This window comes from Lolium rigidum, chromosome 5 (assembly GCF_022539505.1).
Source record: "Lolium rigidum isolate FL_2022 chromosome 5, APGP_CSIRO_Lrig_0.1, whole genome shotgun sequence".
Taxonomy (NCBI): domain Eukaryota; kingdom Viridiplantae; phylum Streptophyta; class Magnoliopsida; order Poales; family Poaceae; genus Lolium; species Lolium rigidum.
In genome coordinates this window covers 155,746,963-155,768,316 of record NC_061512.1, presented here as the reverse complement: position 1 = coordinate 155,768,316, position 21,354 = coordinate 155,746,963, and the positions used below count along the sequence as shown (strand labels likewise).

Below are 21,354 nucleotides of genomic sequence, written 5' to 3'. Positions count from 1 at the left end.
TTAAAATGATAACTTAAGAAATTGGTAACTTATATAAAATGATAACTTAAGAAATCGGTCAAGTAATGGAGTTAATCACAAAGAATGATATCAAATCAAAACATAATGGTGGAAAGCAATGTGCTTGTGTGCCAACCAGTACAGCTGCCACGATAGATTGAAGTGTGTAACTAAAGCAAGAGAGTCGATAGCTTCCACCAAAATCTAGACAATATAGTTAGTCAAATCATTCGCAATGATAAGCTGTCTGGTTTCAACGGTCGAAAACTCGGTAACGAAGCCGACCGTTAACCAGGCACGGAAAATAACACTAGAATATAATTTGAAAGCAACATGCGCGCGCCAAACTGTCTATTTGACCGGACAGCTCGATAGCGACGTCTCAGTACCAGTGTGATCAGCTGTGGCTAAAGTAACATAAAAAAAGAGCCTACACTATTTTTAGGACAAGATCACAAAAGTAACTGGCTCCTACGGAACGAGTGTGGCCTAGGAGAGGCACATAAATGGCTGCTTATTTATAGCCGCACCAGATCTTTCCACCTCGTGGTCAATCACGCGGTGTCATCTTCTTCTCGCTGCCTGCAGTATTTCTCTTCTCAGCATAACACCGTTTGTCCCCCTCCCTCCTCTTCCCATTTCCCCAGAAAACCAAGAATCCAACACTCGACCGAGTCTCTGCAGCCTTCCCCTACTGGATTCGCTCGATTCTTCGCCCTGAACCCCCACCCTCCACTCTCCCTTCCCCTCCCCTACTCGATTCCTCGCGCGGGCCCCCGATCCGTCTCGCCGGTGGGCCGGCCGCCCTTGACCTTCCTCGCGCCGCCCGCTCTCTCCGCCGCTAGGTTCGAGGGTCGTTGCCGGCGCCGCGCCGTTCGCTGCCACCGGGGCCTCTCTTCCTTTTCCCCTCTGGAGCTGCAAGTGGAAGGTACGTGATCGGTGGAAAGTTTGCTTTTTTAGGTGCTGAAATATCAAGATTTATTGGATTGAGTCTGTGATCGGTGGCATCGAAACTTGGATGTCATAGAAATTAGTAGTATTGTTTGAGTAACGTCGGATGCATATCAACTGTAATTCGGAGTTCAGCATGGGATCTTTTTTTTCTTCTTGATTGGGAGCCAGTTCACAAAAGAAAAAAAATTCTCGGAGGACTATGGCCAGAAGAAACTGCAACCACATAGTTCCAACTGGGAGCGGTGGGGGGCACATGAGTTCCCATGTTTTTTTTCTTGCGCCAGGGCAGTTAAAGCACGCCAATGCTTCTGCTCTATAGCACAAAGGCGGCCATGTGAATTTTGGAGTGAGTAAATGGAGGATCCACACCACACATGATGGCGGGTGGAGTTTTTGTGTGTGTGTAAAGGACCTTAACAAAAATAATTTGGATTACTCAGCTGCATCTGTTCGTTTTTGTTTTTCTGTTTTGGTAAGAGTGCCAGGAGGCTCACGTTGGCCACTGATAAAGTGATAATATTGGCTCCTTCCTTTAGTACTAGCATATTTTGGATAATCACAATGAGTTGGCCGTGCATATCTGACAGTTGCTTCATTGTCTGTGTATATTTAAGGTGGATGAAGTGTGCCTTCATATTTTGCAGGTGCAGAACTGGAGACTGGGAGACCAAATAGGTGGCGATCCAATCTTGCTGCTCCTGAAAATTGGCAAAAAGCTTGATAGAAACCTATGGTGGGTTAGCTTTTTGTGTACACCAGGTAGATGAAATAGACAAAGTAAATATGCAGGATTTTGGACAATGGCTTCCTCAAACACAGAGCTCAGGCGATTTTTATTTCTCAAGTTTGATGTTGGACACTTCCTTAGAGATGCAGACTGGAAGTAGCGCGGTTGCATTATTGGGGAAAGAATCTGCTCATGCTTTTGGCATTACAAGTGCTGCTGGTCCAGTTGAAGTCAGTAGACATGATTCTGGGGCAATTGAAGAGGTTCAGAATGGTGCTGGACCAACTGAAGTCATTGACTTGAACAACACTCCACCACCAAAGGCCAAGAGGAAAAAGCACAGGCCGAAGGTCTTCAAGCCACCAAAGGCTCCTAAGGCTGCAACTCCCAAGCCTGCCAAGGCAAAGGAAGAAAAACCATCTGGCAAAAGAAAATATGTCCGCAAGAATACACAAGCAGGCCAACCTCCCCCAGAACAGACTGCGGATTCACTCAGCAGATCCAAGCCCAAACCGGTTAAGCGGCGTCTGAACGTTGATGGGGATGCTCCACGAGAGAGCGCACAACCTGGATATCAATCCCAGCTGAGATCTACCGATCCCAAGGATTATCAACCATGCGAGTCTTCTACCGGTCAAAGTAATGTCCAAACCCAGTTGCCATGCCATGTGGATTTTACCACCAGTTCAATGTACAGTTCGGCCAATCAGATGGCTGGTGCACAGTTACTGCCTGCAGATAATACAGAAACAGCAATTTACAGTTCAGCCAATGAAATAGCCAATGCACAGTTTTTACCTGGACGTTATATGCCCAAAGGAATATTACTTGACCTCAATAGTTCTACAGATCAGATGCAAAATGAGTGTGCTAATTTTGTGGACAGGCCTGCACAATTTTTTCAGTCAGTAGTAAGGGGAACATTACAACAAGATCCTTTGCTAGAGGTCTGTACTGGCATGCCAGGCAAAAATTTACCTGATCTCAACAGTTCGATCAGTCTAATGCAGGGAATGCCAACTAATTTTACTGAATATTTGCTTTCTTCTCCACAAGCTTCTGTAAGAGAAACACAAATGGACAAACAGATGTTTAATTGTCACAGGATTCCTGAAAATTCATTTACGACTGCTCAGTGTTCTGAAGGGGTTGCAATGAGGGAAAATTTCATCACCAATCCTTATTTAAGAGAGGCTTGGGCAACCGACCAAATGTCTCATGGCTACAGATCGACACAAAACCCCATCTCACCGCCCAAGCACATTGAAGGGCATTCCATGATAGCAAATTTGAACGACCTCACACCGATAGACTATTTGAAGTTTCCGACCAGTTCTTACATGCAAACAGGTGGTGCACTTGGACCTCATGGTTCTCGCGGTTCATCACATATGCATGCACTGGATAATACCAGAGGAGAACATAATGCTTCCAATGGTGCTCATATTTTGTCAGGTGTGAATTTCAACCAGCAAAGGAAAGGATGGACATCTGTAGATGCTTGCCATACTGCAACCTCTCAGGGTTCATATTTTCCTGAAAATTACAAAAGAATGAGAACAGATAATTATAGTAACCATCTGAATGGAGCTGTGGGTAATATTTCTACCCCATCTATGCATTTGTCCAACAATCGGAATACAAATGTGGTTTCAACTATCAACTCTAATGTGTTTACCTTAGCTGATGCTCAAAGATTGATAGTCCGTGAGAAATCACGAGCTTCCCGAGGAATGATTAGTTTTGGAGCATCAAGACACAATATGGTTAAAAGACCAGAAATGATCCAGCAACATTACAGACCTGCTATGCATGGCACTGCATACAGGGATTCTGTTGAAGCACCTGACGAACATTTCAGGTTCATAACAGAAAAGTTCACACAGTTGCCTAGTAATGTAAACACCCTTAGAAGCCAAAGCTTTAATCCGAGAACTGGAAGTCATCAACATCAGTTTTTGGAAGGCAACACAGTTAAAGGGTCAGATTTGCCGGTTGAACTGAATAAGCACAACACTCCCTCTCAAGATGATACTTGCAATAGCTTCTGCATTGGTGCTTCTCACGAGGTTGGTAGAAGTATCAGTGGGAAAAAAATAGTTCCCCTGTCATTCCAACAACCCAGTCAAAGGATAATGACACTTTGGAAAAAAATAGTTGCCCACTGGAGAGTTCTGGAGAAGTTATTAGGCTCTTTACTAATCCAATAAATTCATCACCAGGTACTGATGTTCTGAGAAATGAGAATCATCAAGTGGAGGTTTGTGGAGAAACCACTGCAGCTAAAACCAGTGAGAAGCGAAAAGTAGGACGGCCCAGAAAAGAAATAAAACCTGGTGAGATTCCAAAGCCTAGAGGTCGTCCAAGGAAAGAAAAGCTGGCTGGTACAGAGCTTATGTCCAAAGATAGCCATACTGATCAATTACAAAATGAGGGTATTTGTAGTGTCTCTGGACATCGTGTGGTTGAGGCTCCTAGTTTCAAAGGGCTTAATACAGAAAGAAGTAGAGAAAGCTTTCCTGGAGCTATAGCACCCCTGGCGGATCTGGATCCTTTGGATCTCATAATTCAAAAGATAAAAGTCTTACACATAAGCAAATCAGATGACACTGGGACACCTGAGCCACATGGTGCTCTTGTCCCTTATAAAGGAGAATCTGGTGCAATTGTTCCATATGAGGGGAAAGTGAAAAGAAAACATGCTCGGGTCAAAGTGAACCTTGATCCAGTAACTGCCCTAATGTGGAAGTTATTAATGGAACCGGATATGGTTGATGGTTCTGAAGAGATGGACAAGGACAAGGAGAAATGGCTCGATGAAGAGAGAAAAATATTCCGAGGACGTATTGATTCATTCATTGCTCGCATGCATCTAGTTCAAGGTATTGCTGCTATTTCAAATGATTACTCCCGATAGGGCCTTATATATACTCTTTTACATATAGATAGAGTCCATGTATAGGATTCCAAAACCTGACATGGTCTAATGTTCTAACTTCTGAGTTTGTGTTAATGGGATGATCATTAATGGGTTGGGTTGCACTGTGTTCGATGTAGTTTTGTGTTTACGGATTTGCAGGAGGACACTTTTAAGGCTTTAACTCTTGAATGACCTCTGTGTATTTGCAGGAGATCGACGTTTTTCTCCTTGGAAAGGATCTGTTGTGGATTCAGTTGTGGGTGTTTTTCTTACTCAGAATGTCTCAGACCATCTTTCTAGGTGAATTAAAGCTTACAACCTATTTGATTAGAAGCCGTTTGTGACTAGCATTCTGAGGTTGTGTTGTTTGTCTGACTGTTTATTTATACTTTTTGCAGCTCTGCTTTTATGGCTCTCGCTGCAAAATTTCCTGCAAAGCCAGAAGTCTCTAGAATACCAAGTAGGATGTTTCATGCCATGTCAGAAGAGAATGGAGATTGTTCTGGATTGTTTGGTGATTCTGTCAAGTTGCAGGGCGGTATCCTTGTTGAAGAGGCGAGTAATACAACAGGCTCATTAGTTATAACAGAAGAAGAAGGAAGCAACAGTGTTGGATTGTTCGAAAATTCTCCTGGAGATGGAGTGGACTGTGCAGCTGGAGTTTATTGTAATTCTTATGGGACACTGCCGGTTAGACTGCATGAGAGCAAGACACTGGCCGCGGGTACTGAAAGTGTTGTTGAAGCTGAAGATGTGGCACTGGAGGATGTTGTTTCGTCACAAGACTCTGCCATTTCATCTCAAAGTTCCCCAGATTATCTGTTTAACATGACCGATCACATGTTTCCTAGTACATACGTAAATTTTACAGCACAAGATTCTGTTGGCAGAAATATGCCCAATGGTACGAGCAATTCCACCACATATACAGAACTTCTAAGGATGCAAGAGCTAAAAAGCAAGTTTAATGAAAAAATTGGTTTATCGGAATATGATCGATTTCCAGAGCCATGTGCAAACAAGGGGTCAATGCCCAGCGAAGTACATCATCTCAGCAGCAAGCATCAACCACTTCATGCTTCTGTCTCTCGTCACCACAATGGCCAAGCTCATCTGCCAGATCTTGCACATGTCAGTTATTTAGAGCGCTCAGCATACAATGGATTTGATTCCAATGACACACGAGCTGAGACTATATTTAATGGTCCTTTACCTTCTCCTGGAATTGACTCTGATAAAACCAAAATGGCTGATTCTTTAACTGCCCTTTTATATGATGTAGATGGATCTTTAAGTCAGGAAAAAATTCATTTCCCTTCTGCGACAACACGAGGAGCTGACTTCATTTCACCAATCATGGATAAGTATTTTCATCCGTCATGTTCAGAGACGGTTTCATTTGCTAAGGAGCACTCCATTCAAAATAATCTTTCAAGAAATGATGCTGTAGCTGCATTTGTGGAACAGCATGTAAGTCTGAATTTGCAAGAGAAATTTACTACCAAAGCAAAGCAAATTGGAGGTGAAAAACATCAGTCAGAATGTAGCCAACAGTATGATAATGTTGGACTTTTAAAAAACAAGGACGGGAGTCATTTTTCTTCAAACTTATATCAAAGCGAGAAATCAAATTCTCCACTCCTACAGGATGTTGCTTCAGATTCAATAGAGAAACCCAAAGATACGAAAAAGGCTTTCCTTGAAGTTCCTGCTGACAAATCAAAAACAAAGAAGACAAGAGCTGGGGCTCGTAAAAAGAAAACATATGACTGGGATATTTTAAGAAAAGAAGTTATTGCCAACCGTGGAAATGAAGAAAGAGGTCAAAATGCAAAAGACGCACTTGATTGGGAAACAATAAGGCAAATAGATGTGAAGGAAATATCTGACACGATTAGAGAGCGAGGGATGAATAACATGCTGTCGGAGCGTATAAAAGTAAGTATGTCAGAAATTAATTATTAAATGAAGTATGGTATACCTCTAGTTGTATGAACACGTCCAATTAAATCTAGATTTGCCTATTTGGTGGAATATCATTGTCCAGTCATGTATGCTCATCTCTATCAATTTGTATTGTAGGCATTTCTAAACCGGTTGGTGACAGACCATGGGGCCATTGATCTTGAATGGTTGCGCTATGTGGATCCAGACAAAGCAAAGTAAGCTAAATCATTATATATGAGCTAACATTCATAACAGTACTTGTTTTTTCTACACATTGTCTCGTCATCGCTATTTGAGGAAAAATTATACGAGGCCTTCCATTGATTTTTTGTTTCAATCGGGCTTCATTTCTAAGTTACCGAACTAACACTTCATTTCTAAGGTTGAGACAAGAGAACATATTTATTCCTGTTGCTCGATTTCCTCAAAAGTTATCGAATATGCTGTGAACAATTGGGTTGAGAGAGAGAGAGTAACATTGAGAAAATAGATAACTTTTTCTTGCTTGATTCCCTCAGAAGTTACACAGGCAACACCTAAATAGTACTCCTACCTCTTTATTTGACTTATTTTTGTTTAACTAGGAATCCTCCTAGGTGTCTTCCCTGGACAGGATTCACACACCACAGCATATCCCTGTCTTGCTAGCCAGCTGGCCGCAATGCATCTGATATTGGTTTGATGCAATATGCTAACGTACGCAGAAGTACAGGTGTCTGATTGAATTGTAGTTAGTATGTCAAATTAGCTGTGACTCTTAAAAGGGCACCGTTGACTGTATTATGTATAAATGGCTCTACTTGAACAGAATCTGGACTAAGGGGCTTGATTGATCAAATTAGAATACTGTAGGGTGCTCGTGTAGCTGTGCAATTCTTCCGTCCACTGAAATCCTATTATATTTAGCCACAGATAAGATTACAGATATACCAGGCACAAGAATAATAACTGTCATATCTTTACGAAATGCTTTATAGACTTTAACTAACATATCATCTTGACATTAATAACTGAAGTCCTATTTCGGGGACTGCAAAGTATGGACTAGTCATTTTTGTTTTGGGTCAGAAGTAGTATCTGGTCCTCTTTATCCTCTTTTTAAACAAAATTAGAAGCTTAATAAGAAGGAACTCAATTGGAGGTGGAAGAAACAATTCAATACTTTAGATGCATGGACCCATAGGGTCTGGAGATGGTCAGAGCGCTAAAAAAAGGTTTTAGCATGTGACGTGGTTATTCTAAAATTTATTTACCCATGTGACCTCAACCTTATTAGATGAATGTAGTTCATCCAGTTGTCTTGCACGGCTGTTCAGGTGGGAAGTTTACATGATCGACTGATTAGATGTTTGCACAGTGCACCCCATCTTTATATTTTGTGTGGCGTTGTGGCGATAGGCTAAATGCATGTAAAATTCTATTGTTGAATGGTTTTGACATTTAAAACATTCTTATTGTGTCTATTTCAGGGAGTACCTCTTAAGTATTAGAGGACTTGGACTCAAGAGTGTAGAGTGTGTGCGTCTTTTGACACTCCATCATATGGCTTTCCCTGTATGTTATTCTTTTCCTAATTTTTCTTAATAATTATTCATTTAATTCTGGAGATTTATCTGCATCTTTTAATTATATGTGTAGGTGGACACAAACGTTGGTCGAATTTGTGTGAGGCTGGGATGGGTGCCACTTCAACCGCTCCCCGAGTCTCTTCAGTTGCATCTGTTGGAGCTGTAAGTGTCCTCAATCTTTACAGTTGGTTTGTTTAGTATATACACAAATGACTGAGTATGATCATCCACTGCTGAAGGTATCCGATGCTGGAGAACATACAGAAATACCTCTGGCCTCGATTATGCAAGCTTGATCAGAGGACATTGTAAGTTTCAGAAACCCTGTTAAATATTTACTTTGGAAAAGGTCAATTATCTGCAGGTATATAGTGACAATTTACATTGTGCAGGTACGAGCTTCACTATCAAATGATAACGTTTGGTAAGGTAAACATGAGATATATCAAATTTATTAAAGCAAAATTTAGTAATTGGCTTACTGTGTGTTATTAAAATAGTTTTACTTTGTTTTCCTTGTCAGGTGTTCTGTACAAAAAGTAAGCCAAACTGCAATGCGTGCCCAATGAGAGCTGAATGTAAGCACTTTGCGAGTGCGTTTGCGAGGTAATGTCTTAAGATACTTGAATGTTGATATACATTCTACTAGGGTAATCAAATATTTGTGGGAGTTTTTTTTTGTGTGTAAGTATGTATTGCAGTGTGTTATTTGGTAGTTACAGTAACCTGGAAACAAATTTGGTAGCTACAATACCTCCCTCGTGGATAACAATCTATTTACTACCTGGAAACAAATTTGGTAGCTACAATACCTCCCTCGTGGATAACAATCTATTTACTTGCTTGACGGCATCTACTGATAATAACCCCCTGCGTAAACTTGGGTTGCTGGAGAAGAAAATTCATTCCAGTTCAATAGTTCTGACAAATCCGGTGGAGCTATTAGCTCTTTCAATAGAAGAAATGAAATGCTAGTGGATGGCTGCACGTCGCTAACAAGTTCTATTTTTTATACAGTGCTAGGCTTGCTCTTCCTGGACCTGAAGAGAAGAGTTTAGTTACGACAGGAAAGCCAATCGCTGCAGAGAGCTGCCACCAGCCATATATAAGTTCTAGGCCTGTAAATCAACTTGAGTGGAATTCCCATGCCCATGACCATGTTTTGGATAATCGCCAGCCAATCATTGAAGAGCCAGCAAGTCCGGAACCAGAACCAGAGACAGCAGAGATTAAAGAGAGCGCCATAGAGGATCTTTTCTTTGACGATCCTGAAGAAATTCCTACAATCAAGCTTAATTTCGAGGAGTTTGCACAGAATCTCAAGAATTATATGCAAGTCAATAACATTGAAATTGAAGATGCTGATATGTCAAATGCCTTGGTTGCTATAACTCCGGAAGCTGCGTCTATTCCAACTCCTAAGCTTAAGAATATTAGTCGCCTAAGAACAGAGCATCAAGTGTATGTCCCGTCTTCCATAAATCCAGTAGCATTGATGATAATTATAGTACCCTCATGTTTTGTCATATTCGAGAAGTTTACGCATGATCTATACCTGAAATGTTATTATTTGACATCTCTACTTCTACATGGCTGCAGCTATGAACTGCCAGACTCACATCCACTTCTGGAAGGAGTGAGTTCATAACACATTGTTGAAATTAAACTCTACTAATCGGGATTTAAGATCATAATGACGATATTTCCTTACTTTGTGCAGTATGACCAAAGAGAGCCTGACGATCCTTGCCCATATCTGCTCTCTATATGGACCCCAGGTAAGAAGCACATATAAGTTGAAAAGTATATGGCTTCCATACTCCTGTACGGTCAAGGGTTCTTGATGTTTTTTAATATAAAACAGGTGAAACGGCTCAGTCGACTGATGCGCCTAAGACATCTTGCAACTCATATGAGAGCGGTGAACTATGTGACAGCAGTGCATGCTTTAGTTGCAACAGTATACGGGAGGCGCAGGCTCAGAAAGTCAGAGGAACAATTTTGGTACGTTGTTAATTTATGCAATATTTGCCAGAGTAAAGAATGACAACTGTCTAACTATACGTCCTTGTGGGATCCAACTAGTGGGAACTAGTAATGTACGGCCAGTTTACCCATGTTTTATCGAGTTCGCTGTGACCGTTTAAAGGCCTATCAGGATTGTATGACTTCCGTAGGTATTCTGAATGATGGAGTTTTCGGTTTTTTCCCCGCTAGGCCCTTTGGAACATAGTTTAGAATTGTCAAATTCCTATGGATTGCATTCCTATGCCCTGATTCCATAATAAAGTCAAGTTGAGCTCAAACCTCATTTTATTTTACTTATAGAAATCTGAGGCATCCTCTCTCTCCAAGAACTTGTTTCCTCCAAAATTTGGTGCTGGTTCCTAAAAACCATCCAAAACAGCGTTTGTAAACTTCCTATGTTTTACAATCCTGTGGGAATCCATAGTATGTGACATCTTCTTGCTCTGTTTTCCATATTCCAAAATTTCCTATCCTCTGTCCCAAAGAATCCCTAAAGAAAAAATACAGAAAGAAAAAATGTAGGCTTTTGGGGAAATTGTGGATGGGTTGGTCCCTTGGACCTCCACACCCTCTCATATATATAGCTCAACTTAGGCTTACATGTTAACTCATACACTAGAATAGTCTAGACACTACTACTATACTAACACTCCCTAGAATACTCTAGACTTTGCTAATAAACTAACTTAGATTCTAGCACACTACTTTGGAATATTCTAGACTTTCCTAGGAGACTACTAATCTCCAATTCCCCTAGAGCATTCTAGACTCTACTAGAGTACTATTACACTAATCTTAGATTCCAACACTCACCTCAAGATGGGCGATGGATATCTATCATTCCCATCTTGTTACATGCCAACAAACATTCCTTACTACCTAATCCTTTGGTTAGACAATCTGCTATTTGTTCTCTAGAGGTTACATGGCTTAACTTCAAGGTTCCTTCGTCAAGCCGTTCTTTAATGAAGAATCGATCTATTTCCACATGCTTTGTTCGGTCATGTTGAACGGGATTGTTAGCAATATTTATTGCTGACTTGTTGTCGCACCAAAGATTCAATGGCCCTCTCCGCGGTAGCTTCAATTCGATAGGAGGCCTTTCATCCATAACATCTCACACAAACACACCGCCATTGCTCTATACTCGCTTCTGCGGTTGATCTTGAGACCACATGTCGCTTCTTGCTCCTCCAAGATACCAAGTTTCCTCCTACGAAGACACAAAAACCTGATGTTGACCTTCCGTCATCAAGGCAACTTGCCCAATCAGCGTCACAATATCCCTCCACACTCAAGTGCCCATTGGCCTTGAACCATAGACCTTTTCCGGGACTTCCTTTCGGATAGCGTAAAATTCTGTAAGCTGCCTCTAGATGTCCACTTCTTGGGTCATGCATGTAGCGGCTCACCACACTCACGGCATAAGATATATCGGGTCTCGTATGGCATAAATAGATAAGTCGACCAACAAGCCGTTGGTAGCGCTCTCTAATGCTGGATATCCCGACTCACATAGGCGGTGATTTTGCTCAATAGGAGTTGAAGCGAGCCGACACCCAAGCATACCAGTCTCATTGAGTAGATCCAACACATATTTCCGTTGAGAGATAACTATTCCTTTAGGAGATCTCGCAATCTCAATACCCAAGAAATACTTGAGTTGTCCTAGATCCTTAACCTCAAATTCTCTGCTCAATCTCATCTTCGATCGGCTTATTTCATCATTATCGTCTCCGGTGATAACAATGTCATCCACATAAGCTCGCAAGGATGGTAATACGACGCCCGAATGCCTATAGAACACGGTATGATCCCTATTACATTGCTTGTAACCCATATTGCGTATGGCTCTCCGGAACCTATCAAACCATGCCCTTGGTGATCGCTTGAGACCATATAAAGACTTCTTCAATCCGCACACCTTCCCCGGGTGTTGGAGTTACTAAAGCCGAGTGGAATGTCCATATAAACTTCTTCCGGAGATCTCCATGCAAGAAAGCATTCTTGACATCCGAGTGATGCAAGGGCCAACCAAAGTTAGCGAGCACAAGAAATAAGAGTTCTTATAGTACTCATCTTTGCAACGAGCGCAAAGGTCTCGTCATAGTCAATCCCATATGTTTGATCTGTAACCCCTTGCCACCAACCTTGCCTTGTATCGTTCTATTTTCCCTTCAGGGGATTGCTTCACGGAATACACCCATTTGCAAGTAGCTCGGACGTTTTCCAGTTGGAAGAGTAACAAGATCCCATGTATTGTTCTTCTCAAGAGATTTCATTTCCTCCAACATGGCCTCGTACCACTTTGGGTCTTGTTTTGCTTCTTTCCAATCTCTTGGGATCACCACGGATTGCAATGATGCGATGAAGGCCCTGTAGTTCGTAGATAGAGATGCATATGATACATAATTAGCAATGTCATGCTCCTCCTGGTACCAATTTGGAGGTTTTCTAGCTGCAGCTCGGGTTCCTTTTCTTAAGGCAATGGGCAAGTCATTGAATCCCTCGTAATAGATGGACTGCGTCATCGGACAATTCATCATCGGCTTCAACACTGTTGGAGCATGTTGCTCCCCGGCACTCGTGTGTCACTTGTCGTGGGAACTCTGTTGTTGCACATGTTGCTCCCCTGCACTTGTGTGTCACTTGTCGTGGGAACCTGTTGTTGCTGCTTGCTCATCTGCTGCGATTTTCTCCGTGTATACACTTTCAAGTTCTCTTCCTCGTTTGGCTTTCTCCATCTCTCTTTACTTGTAGCTTGTCTCCTTGTAGACACCCTTAGATTTTCTTCCTCATTTGGCTTTGTCCATCTCTCTTCACTCGTAGGAGATGGAATTGAACCAACAACAACTCTGGATGGTTCATGTTCCTTTGTCCTCAAAAGTTCACTCTCCCTCTCGACTAGCTTCGATTGTGCTAGGAGAGTCAAAGTCAAACAACGAGCCGAGGTCCGTCTTCTCTCCATAGAACGGCTCGGACTCTCTAAATGTCATATCCATGCTAACACATGTTCTCCGCTCACTAGGGCTCCAACACTTGTAGCCCTTTTGTCCGGATGGGTATCCAATGAAGATGCACTTCACGAGCACGAGGATCCAATTTTCCCACCGAAGGTCTATGGTCTCTAACTAAGCAAGTACACCCAAACACCTTTGGCGGAACGATGAACTCATTTTGGCCATAGATCATTTCATATGGAGTCTTCATCCCAAGCACTCTTGAGGGCATCCGGTTGATGAGATAAGTAGCGATCATAACCGCTTCACTCCACAAGAATTTGGGCACATTCATGGTAAACATAAGTGATCGAGCCACCTCCAGCAGATGATGATTCTTCCTTTCAGCTACTCCATTCTGTGGAGAAGTATCAGGACATGAAGTTTGATGAAGTATTCCTTTTTGGGAAAGAAAATTGCCAAATTCATTGTTCACATACTCCGTCCCATTATCTGTCCTGATAATTTGAATACTAGCGTTGAAGCGATTTTGGACATATGCATAGAAGTCCTTAAAGCATGTAAGCACCTCACTTTTATGTTTCAGAAGATATATCCAAGTCATTCGGGAGTAGCAATCAATGATGGTGACAAAATACTTCATCCCGCTAACAGAGACCACCGGGGAAGTCCATACATCAGAGTGAATCAGTACAAAGGGCAACGTGCTCCGCAGATCCACGACTCACATATGATGTCCTGGTGTGTTTTCCAAACTCACATGCATCACACACAAGTTTTTCTTTGTCCACCTTCTTCATTTCTTCGAGGAATATCTTACTCATAGTATCAAAGGACATATGGCCCAATCGACAATGTTGGAGTATCAACCTTGCCTCATCATCATTGGTAACAACTCGTGAGAGCAGATGCACAACGCTTCATCGGTTTCCCTTCTATCCAAGTACCACAATCCCTTATGTCTCACACCTATCCCAAGCCTCCTTCCAGTCTTCCTCTCTTCAATTATACAATTATATCGATCGGCAATTATTCGACAATCAATATCATCAACCAAAGAGCTCATAGACACCAAACTCACCGGAAAGGATGGAGCATATAATAACGAAGACAATGTAATGGACGGAGTGCATTTCACTGTGCCGACCCCTTTCACGAAGTTGATAAGTTCCATCGGCTGTTTGGATTGTCTCTTTATGCATGGGTGGATGTGGAGTATATGATGCAAACTCACTCCACTTACCCGTGACATGTGCTTGATGCTCCCGAATCCGGAATCCAATTTGAACAAGTTCCATTTAATGCAGGAGCCCGACTTGAGATTGCTTCTTCGTTTGTGCAAGATTCACACAATTTCCTAGGACAGTTGTTTTTCCACTTTGTTTTGGAATTTCTGCACTCTCCCTTGATTGTCTCAACTTCTCAATCTCCTTGAGAAATTGAGTCATTTTCTCAAGTAGCTTCTCAATTGTTTGATTCTCCCCCATTGATCAATATTGCTGAAAATCACCAACAAACCAGCTTATGTGCTTCTTCTCTTCTCTGCTATATTTGACCTACTCTTGCGGATCTCTCGACCCTCTCGGATCTTTCTTCTGGCTGCACACGCAGCTTAGGTCTCTCCTCTGTCCTCTACTCGCACACGCAGAAATCAGCACCTTTGCTTCTCCCTCTTCACTGCAAGCCACAAGCAGCTGCACCTCACCCAGCTGCTCCCTTCACCACCACACCGAACTTTGCAAGATTCACCACCACTTCGAACGCTGCAGACGGTTGGCTCCGCACCTCTGCAGCAGCTCACATCAACACTTCTACCCGGGCAGCACTCCACTCCTCTGCCCGTCCGTTGTATTTCCCCTGGATTTTGCGGAACTCCACCTCACTCCACCGAATCACCACAGGCAGCCCGTAGCACACACCATCACTGCCTCTAGCTACGATACCATGTAGGCTTTTGGGGAAATTGTGGATGGGTTGGTCCCTTGGACCTCCACACCCTCTCATATATATAGCTCAACTTAGGCTTACATGTTAACTCATACACTAGAATAGTCTAGACACTACTACTATACTAACACTCCCTAGAATACTCTAGACTTTGCTAATAAACTAACTTAGATTCTAGCACACTACTGGAATATTCTAGACTTTCCTAGGAGACTACTAATCTCCAATTCCCCTAGAGCATTCTAGACTCTACTAGAGTACTATTACACTAATCTTAGATTCCAACAAAAAACATGGAAGAAAGTTCTTCGAACCGCCTTGGCCCAGTATCCAACTGGTCTGTAGAACCGAAGATTCAAATCCAATTGGACGATTTATAGTTGGTAGATAAGTTGTTGAGATGAATTATTCATTGGAAAGGCTATTCTGATAATCAGTTTTTATTTATCGTGCAAGCACACATAATCTGATAGACAAGATGATTTTTTTATAGCAAGTTGAACTTAACTTTTGGTTGAACATCTGTTGTCTAAGCTAGACAATTGTACCAGTTATGATGTGCTGTTGAAGTTTCATGGTTTTACTCAGGGTACGTTTGGCAGCAACTTTTTTTTGAAGTATTCCAAACGGACACGCAGTTTTATAGTACTTTGGTTTTAGAAAAACTTGGATGCCAAACAGAGCCTTAGGCTTTATATTGTTTGAAATAAGATGTGCTATTCTTTCTTTGTTTTACTACCAACCAGGAACCAGCTGACTCCCTTGTTTCTTATTCAAACAAGCATTTCAATTGGCAGCACGGTCATACCATGTTAAAATGTTTTAGCTGGTTGATCAGGTCAGCTTGTGCACATAGCTTGGTCCGGTAGCAGCAAGTACATTGCGGGGGCAGATCAAAGATCCATACTAGTGGCCGACCAGTAAGATGTCCTGTAGGAATTGGTGTACAAGTTATATTCCAGGGAGAAGAATAAAAAGAGACTAGAAGATGATTCTTAGTAGTCTTAAAATCCTGAACACCTGATAGATGTCGAGTGTTATAATGGAGACGAAATGGCTTATGTCAAATCCTTCCTGTCTCGACTAATAGTGTGATGTATTAGTCGGTGTACAGTTTTGGTGTTTGTGCATGACACAGTGAGATTGATTGTTCTGGTCCTTTGGAGTGCGTGAGAAGTAAACTAATGACTTCGCTCATTGTGACCTTGCATTGTGCCGTGTGGAAGTCAAGAATTATTGCCATTGCTTAAATTGCATTTGGTTGACCCGCCATGTCCCATGTTGTACATACTATCCACACTACGATGAAACTGAATATATTTTAAACATGTTGTAGTTGGATGGTATCTGGTTGTACATACTATCCACACTACAATGAAACTGAAATTACATACATTATCCACCGTAGTATGTACAGAAGTTCAGTATGCAATTATCATTGATTCAATGAGGCTATGTATTATTATCTTCAAAATGGTAGCGTCTAACTATCTTTTTTTTGTTGATTAACTCAAATAGGTACCATGCCGAACAGCTATGAGAGGAAGTTTTCCACTCAATGGTACATATTTTCAAGTAAATGAGGTAATGGTTGAAAGTACTTACAGCTGACTTTAGTTTAAGTGGTTTAAACCATTTTATAGAAATTGCAAATATTCCTGATATCAAATTTACTTATAACTATTTATACTGCAGGTATTTGCTGATCATGACTCAAGCCGAAACCCAGTTGATGTTCCAAGGAGCTGGATATGGGACCTTCCTAAGAGAACAGTTTACTTTGGAACTTCAACTCCTTCAATCTTTAAAGGTATTTCCATAATAAATGACAACCGAGTGTGCTCCTATCTTTTAAACCATAAAGTTGGACCAAGAAGGTTTGAGATAGACAAAATAAAGTACTGGCAACGTAACTCCAGTTCTTGTCTGACTATTATTGTGTTCCCACTTACTAGTTTGTTGGAATATTTTTAGTGCTGTTTTTTTTTTCGAAAGCTCACTGGGGGGGAGGGGGAGTGGGAGGGAGGTGTCAACAAATTCCCCACCTGAATTTAACTGCTACAGGCAGCAGCCCAACAGGTTTTCGCTTATTACACCATAGTTTTTTGAAACTAACTACTGCAGGGGAGCCCCCCACAGCCTTTTTATTACTTTTAAACAAAAAGTAGTATATACAAAAAGAGAGAGAGAAAAAACTACCTACAACTATTTACAAGAGATTACAACAAGTTGTCAAGCCATGATGACAAAATGGGCACAGTACTCTCTTTGACCCTATGCTTAAGCAGGGTGACATCAGAAAAGAAACCTTCTCTCCAATTCCTGAATGTTGGCTGGATATTCTTAAAGATCTTGTTATTCCTCTGTTTCCATATATTCCAGCAAGCCAAAATTATAATTTCCACAAAACAAGGACCTTTAAATCTTCTCTTGGTATTCTTCAGCATCTCTGGTCCTGATCCTTGTGCCCAATCAATTTGCAAGTATATCCAAATTCTAACACTAAAAGTGCATTCAAAGAATAAATGGGACCAATCCTCCAGGGCATCAGTGGGACAAAGAACACAAGTATGATCATTTGTTACTTGCCAATGCCTTCTCCTGAGCATATCCTTTGTATTGATTCTATCATGTAGAATTAGCCAGGCAAAAAATTTGTGCTTGGAAGTACACTTGCTCTTCCAGATCCATTGTGAAGGAAAGTGAGAAGATATATGCTGAAAACTCATTCTGTACACTTGGCTGGGTATAAAAGCACCAGATTTATTATTTGAGATAAGCCACTGATCATTATTATTATTACACCATAGTTACAAACACAACAGAGACACCAGCTGAAAGCAGCAATGGTCAGTCCCCGTCCGGCCTGAGAACAGCGAGCCATGACAGTACTTATTAATTTTTTTAGTGATGTTAATATGGCATGAGATTGGTTGGAGCATATATGAGCATCTAGCTGGCCATCGGTGCAATACTACTGTCTAGGGCGTGGGTAGAGAAGAATAATCCAGTTGCACAACTTCGACATCGATGCAGCAGTGTATGTAATTTCAACTAAAAAAGTGTACTAACCGTAATGTGTTAGGAAATTCTTGGCATATATAATTCAGCATATCAATTGACATTTGCAAAATATGTCATCTGACCTGGAATCCTGGATAACCTTTAAAATTAACAATTTGACTTCAGATTATCAGCATCCAATTAATGATGAGCCATGCCTTAATTCCTCTAACTGACAATGCCACGCGGATTGTCGCTGGGCTTGGATGCAGTGAGATATTCTTTAGACCTGGTGGGCAACCCAATACGTAATCACTATTTTTTTTGGGCCTGGATGCCTGTGCACGAGGAAACACTCACAAAAAAAGAGAGACCAGCCAGGAGCCCTGGCTGGCTTTGCTTTATAGAAGAAAAGCTCCGCGAGCACCCGTCAATCCGAGAATTCGAGCCCGGGTGGGCAGCACGCGCTCTCGCTGTGCTAACCAACAGGTCGACGCCCTGTTCTCACCAGGAAACACTCACATAGACCCGCCCCGCTAACGTCAATTGCCAAGTCCCATCTTACGGAGATCTAAAAGATGCAGCACCAACCTATACGACAGGACCTTTCCATTCACCACATGCTGGACAACTACCCACTCTGGCTATGGCATCCCCCTTGCTGGCCGGCGGCCAATGCTCCCTCCTCATATCCAGACTACCACCCCCAAGCTCCCACCTGCAATCCGTACTGTTGCTTCAAAAATGTTGTGCAAACAACACATTTCAGTAAGAAGGGCTGTCAATGAGCTGAGCTCGAATAAGCCAGAGTAGACCACGTGCCTAGGGTCAATGTTACCAAATGGTGCTCAAGCTATGAAGTCACCTGACCAAACTCGATATGAAGGTCTCATTTGTGCTTATTAGATGAGACCTTACTCCCAAGCAAACCTCGATAGTTACTCATTTGCACTCGTCTAAATAGGTATGTGGAAATATGTTTGCATGCATGATTAGCGCAGGTCTGGATACACTAGGTGGTGATGTTAGAGTCATTAAAACCTTCGTTGATGGAGTTTTAAATACAAGATAAGTGCAATGAGACATTCGTGACGATTTTAGCGGCGTGGGAGCCTAGAGTTTTAACTACAAAATGTGTAAGCGAGGGAGGTAGGCTCTATGAGTTCTTGAATTGAATTCAAATGAACAAATCACTTAGCAATTGTTGATAAAATCCTTTAAATGTTAACATTTGCTAAAAAAATGCTAATTACACCAAAAACTTGGGAATTGGGAAAGACTAGATGTTGAAAGAAGTGGCCCATTTAGCAAAATCTAATGTTGCCCCCTAGAGAATCAGTTTTCACCTGGTTTCATATTCACGTATGGGAGATTGGCAGATCGTGTTTGTTAAGCACCAGAATGTACTCCCACATCGCTTTGTCCTGTGTCAAGTGGAGTTTCATACTAAGTTACTAACTGTATCAGCCTTATAAGCAATCTATCTTTGGCGGATTATGATGTACTGGACAAACACTAAAAAAAGGCAATGGTTAATGATAGATTGCCACATCAAGGTTGTGCAGCCGATTATGACTTACATATTTCTTTTGCAGGTTTAACAACTGAAGAGATACAACATTGCTTTTGGAAAGGTAATCATCTAAATGTTTTTTTATTACTGTGTGATATCCAGTAAAAAGAAACATGAAGAAATGGACAGATACCTGTTTGTGATAGCTTGAACACATAGGAAACGATTGCACACAAAAGGTTTTGTACTCCCTCCAATCCACATTAAGTGTCGGGGGCTTCGTTCGAATTTAAATTTGAATAAATTTGAACTAAAGCCCTGACACTTATTATGGATTGGAGGGCGTAGCATCTTTGAAGGAGAGAATCAGGGAGTATATATATTTTTTAAGTTTTTTTACTTTACCTTTTTAAATTTATTAATTTCACAAACACTAGTTTTATTTCCGTATTTCCAGTGCTGAAGTGGTTGGCTTGCAAACTCTGTTACTACAAATGGATATAACATATGCTGTCGTGTGACATTTGTCTTGCATAATGGGAATGGGTGTGATCAAAACTATTTCCTAGAGTAAAAAATTATTTCCATTTGTTTGCTGACAAATTTTTTTTTTGAATTTCTTGACCTTTTCATGCCCCAGGGTGGATATCTAAATACCTATTATTTGCAAAAGAAAAAGCGTAGTCCATAACTGCATAGCATTGCGGAAATATTTTCATACAAAACCTACTTGTACTAAATTACCCAACAAATATAAATACATTAATTAAAATATAATATTGGCCAAATACTATTTACTTTGTCGCACCAGACAGTAGCAAGTATTGTATGGTCTGATGCTTTGTCTGCTCCCAAAAGGATATAATTATCTTACATATCGGCTTTATTTGTCAAAAAAGGAAAAGTTTGGGAATTATTTGTTGTTAAGGATTTTCATATTGGAAGTAGACAAGTATAGGAAATCTGCAGGTGTAGAAAGCGTATTCATCCATGAGGGATGTTGGACGAGGCTATGATGGGGTAGAATGCTATTGTAATTTCTTTTTAGTTCAATTGGAATGGTTCCAGTAACAATTTTACTCACGATTATTGTTGTATTGTTGTAGGTGCTTAATTTGTGTTCTGAACATGTGCAGGATTTGTGTGCGTTAGGGGCTTTGACAGGATATCTAGAGCACCAAGACCACTGTACGCGAGGCTTCACTTTCCAGCAAGCAAAGTTACCAGGAATAAAAAGGGTCAAGCGTCTGCAGCTGCAGATGACGCATAGGAGCGTTATGAGAGGTAAAAAGGTACATAGAGGAGACCCTGCCAGAAGATCACTGACCTGAAAATGGATCACTGAGCAATAAGTTGCTGTCGCCAACTCAACCATTTTTAGCCTTGTGCATCTGTGAACGTTATGAATGTGAGCCACTCGCTAATTTGCGAAGCTGACATTATTCAGCAACATGATCCATTACTATAGATTTATGCTTGTTTGGTACCATTCAAGGAGCCCCGATACAGCTGACGGGGAGAAGAGAAAGTAGTCTGTTATCTGGCCATTCTGGTCGTAGTTTCATGTGATCTCAACCAACTGTTGTACAAGGGAGACGTCACCCATTCAAAGTTGTTGTTCAGTAGTTCATGCGAACGATGTCAAACTATTCGTCAATTATTTCATTGTTTCATTGATGAGACCATTTGGCTCTTTACTCCTGTTACTTAGCTACAGCAAAAACAGAATGTAATGAAAAAAATAATTTGTTATGTGATGTTGAGACATTTTTGTCAAATACTCCGTC

The 21,354-nt window shown here is 41.3% G+C and overlaps 1 pseudogene; it reads left to right on the top strand.

Annotated features, from left to right (window-relative positions):
- Nucleotides 1–1,688: 1,688 nt before the first annotated feature.
- LOC124657729 lies at nucleotides 1,689–21,345 on the top strand (annotated as a pseudogene).
- The last annotated feature ends 9 nt before the right edge of the window (nucleotides 21,346–21,354 follow it).